A 5,645-nucleotide genomic window follows, 5' to 3' on the forward strand; every position below is an offset into this window, starting at 1 on the left:
CCGGTGGGGCTCCGGGCTCGGGCGGCGGGGTGCGGGGCTCGGGGGGGGCGCGAGAGGCGGCGGCTCCGGCGACGAACGCGGCGGCGGCGGCTCGGCTTCCGGCGGCGGCGGCGAGGCGAGTGCGGGCGGTGGCGGCGACTTGATGAGAGGGAGAGAGAGAGGGGGGTATTAATAGGAGGGGGGTCCGGGGTGGCTTGGGGGAGGGGGCGGCCGAGCGGGAGGCGGGCTCGTGGCCATGGCGGACTCCGGCGGCGGCGGGCGCCGTGCGGGAGAAGGAGAGAGGCGCGGGCGGGCCGGCGCTCGGCTGGGCTGCGGCCCAGCGGGCGTCGCGCGTTTTTTTAAATAAGTTCCGCGGAAAATAATTCACAGAAAAATAAATAAAAATCAAAAAAATATAAAATAAATTTTCCCCGTCTAGTTAGAAAATCTAGAATAGGGTGAACATTTTTTAAAATCAAAATAAATATTTTGAAAACATGCAATATTTTTAATGCAATAAAAATTGCAAATAAAATCCAAATAAATTCCAATAAATGATTTTAACATTTTTCCTCCAGTATTTCAATTGTTTTGGAGAAGTCATATTTTCTCCTCTCATTTATTTTGTTTATTGAAATATTTTTCCGGAGAGAAAATAATTAAAACCAAAATCCTCGTCTTATTATTTGATGAAAATCAAATGTGAAAATTCGAGAAAATCCCCAACTCTCTCCGAGGGTCCTTGAGTTGCTTAGGATTTATCGAGGATTTGTCAAAATGCAATAAAATATGATATGCAATGATGATCTATGTATAACATACCAAATTGAAAATTTGGGATGTTACAACCATGGAAAGTCTGCTGAAAACAGCGTCAGTCCGGGTTAGTTCCATTCAAATCATGCAAGTTAGAGTCCAAAACAAGGGCAAAAGTGTTTGGAAAAGTAGATACGACGGAGACGTATCAACTCCCCCAAGCTTAAACCTTTGCTTGTCCTCAAGCAATTCAGTTGATAAACTGAAAGTGATAAAGAAAAACTTTTACAAACTCTGTTTGCTCTTGTTGTTGTAAATATGTAAAGCCAGCATTCAAGTTTTCAGCAAAGATTATGACTAACCACATTCACAATAACTCTTAGGTCTCATGTTTACTCACATCAATAGCATAATCAACTAGCGAGCGATAATAATAAATCTCGGATGACAACACTTTCTCAAAACAATCATGATATAATATAACAAGATGGTATCTCGCTAGCCCTTTCTGAGACCGCAAAACATAAATGCAGAGCACCTTTAAAGATCAAGGACTGACTAGACATTGTAATTCATGGTAAAAGAGATCCAATCATAGTCATACCCAATATAAATTAACAGTAGTGGATGCAAATGACAGCTGCACTCTCCAGCTAGTGCTTTTTAATAAGAGGGTGATGACTCAACATAAAAGTAAATAGATAGGCCCTTCGCAGAGGGAAGCAGGGATTTGTAGAGGTGCCAGAGCTCGGTTTTGAAATAGAGATAAATAATATTTTGAGCGGTCATACTTTCATTGTCAACATAACAACCAAGAGATGGCGATATCTTCCATGCTACACACATTATAGGCGGTTCACAAACAGAATGGTAAAGTTTATACTCCCCCTCCACCAACAAGCATCAATCCATGACTTGCTCGAAACAACGAGTGTCTCCAACTAGCAACAGTCCCAGGGGGAGTTTTGTTTGCAATTATTTTGATTTAGTTTGCATAAAGCATGGGACTGGGCATCCCGGAGACCAGCCATTTTCTCGTGAATGAGGAGCGGAATCCACTCCTCTTGAGAATAACCCACCTAGCATGGAAGATAAGGGCAGCCCTAGTTGATACATGAGCTATTCGAGCATACAAAACAAAATGTTTATTTGAAGGTTTAGAGTTTGGCACATACAAATTTACTTGGAACGGCAGGTAGATACCGCATATAGGAAGGTATAGTGGACTCATATGGAATAACTTTGGGGTTTAAGGAATTGGATGCACAAGCAGTATTCCCGCTTAGTACAAGTGAAGGCTAGCAAAAGACTGGGAAGCGACCAACTAGAGAGCGACAACAGTCATGAACATGCATTAAAATTAATAAACATTGGATGCAAGCATGAGTAGGATATAATCCACCATGAACATAAATATCATGAAGGCTATGTTGATTTTGTTTTAACTACATGTGTGAACATGTGCCAAGTCGAGTCATTTAAATCATTCAAAGGAGGATACCACCCCACTATACCACATCACAATCATTTTAATAGCATGTTGGCACGCAAGGTAAACCATTATAACTCATAGCTAATCAAGCATGGCACGAGCAACTATGATCTCTAATTGTCATTGCAAACATGTTTATTCATAATAGGCTGAATCAGGAACGATGAACTAATCATATTTACAAAAACAAGAGAGGTCGAGTTTATACCAGCTTTTCTCATCTTAGTCAGTCCATCATATATCGTCATAATTGCCTTTCACTTGCACGACCGAACGATGTGAAAATAATAAGAGTGCACGTGCATTGGACTGAGCTAGAATCCGCGAGCATTCAATAAACAGGAGAAGACAAGGCAATATGGGCTCTTGGTTAAATCAACAATAATGCATATAAGAGCCACTTCAACAATTTAATCATGGTCTTCTCCTATCGACCCCCAAAGAAAAGAAAAGAAATAAAACTATTTACACAGGAAAGCTCCCAACAAGCAAAAGAAGAACAAGAAATCTTTTTGGGTTTTCTTTTTAATTATTACTACTACAGCAAGAAAAGTAAACTAACTAAAAGTTACACTAATTTTTTTGGTTTTTCTTAAGGTTTATCAAACACACAAGAAGAAAGCAAGAAAAAGAAAATAAACTAGCATGGATAGTACAGTGAAAGAGTATGAGCACCGAAATCTAGCAATGAGTGTGTGAATATAAATGTAATGTCGGTGGGAAATACGTACTCCCCCAAGCTTAGGCTTTTGGCCTAAGTTGATTTATTGCCACGGATGGCCTGGCGGATATCCGTAGTTGTAGCCAGGGTCGTACTGAGATGAAGAAGACTCTGATTGCCACTGGCTGACAGTCATCTCCGGATCCCAAAAGTAATCAGACTGTCGTGGAGGCTCAAATTGTGGTTCCGGCTCAGGGGCTGGTGTAGGGTTCCGGTAGGCGTGAATGGCCGCCCACGGAACAAGATACGGACCTGTAGATAAATTAAACAAGGAGGGAGCAGGCAAGGCAATAGTCTCAGGGTGATGTTTATCAAAGAACAATTTATATTTAAGCTCACCTTCCCTATTCTTAACAATGAAATCATGCGCTACCATACTCTTATAATCTGAATAAGCATTGGGCAGCAATTTTTCTTCTTTCTCATAGTGCCTAATAGGTATGTTATAATGTGCAGCAAGGCGTGAAGCATAAATACCTCCAAAGATGGGGCCCTTTGTACGGTTCAAACTTAACCGTTTAGCAATAATTCCACCCATACTAACAGTGTTATCGCGGAATAAACCATGGAACAAGATGATAATATCAGGAACACTAAGGTTTCCACAGTTTCCACGACCAATTAAGCAATGACTAGCAAATATGGTAAAGTAGCGTAAAACAGGAAAATGTATGCTAGTGATTCTTGCATCGGAAACCTTCCTAGTTTTCCCTACAGTAATAGTGTCAATAAACCCGTCCACATCTTTACGATGTGGTTCATCTAAGGTACCCTCGAAGGGTATTTTGCAAACCTTGCAAAATTCATCTAGTGGCATTTTCTTAACAACATCATATAAATGAAACTCTACTGAAGGAGGTGATTCCTTAGGAAAATAGTAGAAGTTTTGCACAAAAGTATTAGTGAGTAAGAGATACTAATGACGTTGGTCACGGAGGAAGTCGGTGAGGCCAGCATTCTCAGCCAATGAATAGAAATCATCATAAATCCCGGCTTCTCTCAAGAAATCATCGGAAGGCCATTCACACGGCCGAACCTCCACGGTGCGAGGCAAATTATATTTGGGCCTCTGTGCTTCTTCATTTTGCTTTTCCTTCGAGCTTCGGCTCGATGAGCCCCTCAAAAATCTCTTCATTATTTTCTGAAAAATTCTGAAATTTTTAGTAACTTCGAACAAAAGTAAAACAAATTCAACAAAATTGATAGCAACTACTCCTACAAGTGCCTAGAGACTATATCAAGCATTAGAACTACTTGGAACCATATAAATTTGACATGCAAGCTCAAGAACATGGTCACCTAGGCAGCACAAATTTGCAATGAATAAAGCACTAGAACAAAAACTAATTGTACCAATGGAGGAGTCACATACCAAGGAACAATCTCCCCAAGCAGTTTTGTGAGAGGTGCTTTGAGCAAGGAGATCGAAAATCGCAGCAAAATGAGCTAGAACTCGTGCTTGAGCTGGATATTGGTGTTTGTGGGAGGAAGAAGAAGTGTGTGGGTGTAGGAATAAGTGGAGGGGAGCCACCATGAGCCCACAAGGCAGGTGGGCGCGCCCTCCACCCTCGTGGCCAGGTGCTTGCCCCTCCTACTGTGTTCTTAGTGCCAGATATTCTCAAAAATTCTAGAAAAAAATCACATTCCATTTTCAGGGCATTTGGAGAACTTTTATTTTCGGAGTATTTTTATATTGCACGGATAAACCAGGAAACAGACAGAAAAATACTATTTTTACTTTATTTCAACTAAATAACAGAAAGTAGAAAGAGGGTACAGAAGGTTGTGCATTCTAGTTTCATCCATCTCATGTTCATCAAAAGGAATCCACCAACAAGGTTGATCAAGTCTTGTTAACAAACTCATTCCGAATAACATGGAACCGGAGAAATTTCGAATGCCACTATGTTACCTCAACGGGGATATGCACATCCCCAATAATAAGAATATCATATTTCTTCTTGACAGTAGGAAGAGGAAATTCAAAACCTCCAAAAATAATCGATGGAATTTTTCCAATAGAATTGATACTATGAACTTGAGGTTGTTTCCTCGGAAAGTGTACCGTATGCTCATTACCATTAACATGAAAAGTGACATTGCCTTTGTTGCAGTCAATAATAGCCCCTGCAGTATTCAAAAAAGGTCTTCCAAGAATAATAGACATACTATCGTCCTCGGGAATATCAAGAATAACAAAGTCTGTTAAAATAGTAACGTTTGCAACCACAACAGGCACATCCTCACGAATACCGACAGGTATAGCAGTTGATTTATCAGCCATTTGCAAAGATATTTCAGTAGGTGTCAACTTATTCAAATCAAGTCTACGATATAAAGAGAGAGGCATAACACTAACACCGGCTCCAAGATCACATAAAGCAGTTTTAACATAGTTTCGTTTAATGCAGCATGGTATAGTAGGTACTCCTGGATCTCCAAGTTTCTTTGGTATTCCACCCTTAAAAGTATAGTTAGCAAGCATGGTGGAAATTTCAGCTTCCGGTATCTTTCTTTTATTTGTAACAATATCTTTCATGTACTTAGCATAGGGATTCATTTTGAGCATATCAGTTAAACGCATACGCAAAAAGATAGGTCTAATCATTTCAGCAAAGCGCTCAAAATCCTCATCATCCTTTTTCTTGGATGGTTTGGGAGGAAAATGCATGGGTTTCTGAACCCATGGTTCTCTTT

The sequence above is a fragment of the Triticum aestivum genome, chromosome 4D (assembly GCF_018294505.1).
Source record: "Triticum aestivum cultivar Chinese Spring chromosome 4D, IWGSC CS RefSeq v2.1, whole genome shotgun sequence".
Classification (NCBI taxonomy): domain Eukaryota; kingdom Viridiplantae; phylum Streptophyta; class Magnoliopsida; order Poales; family Poaceae; genus Triticum; species Triticum aestivum.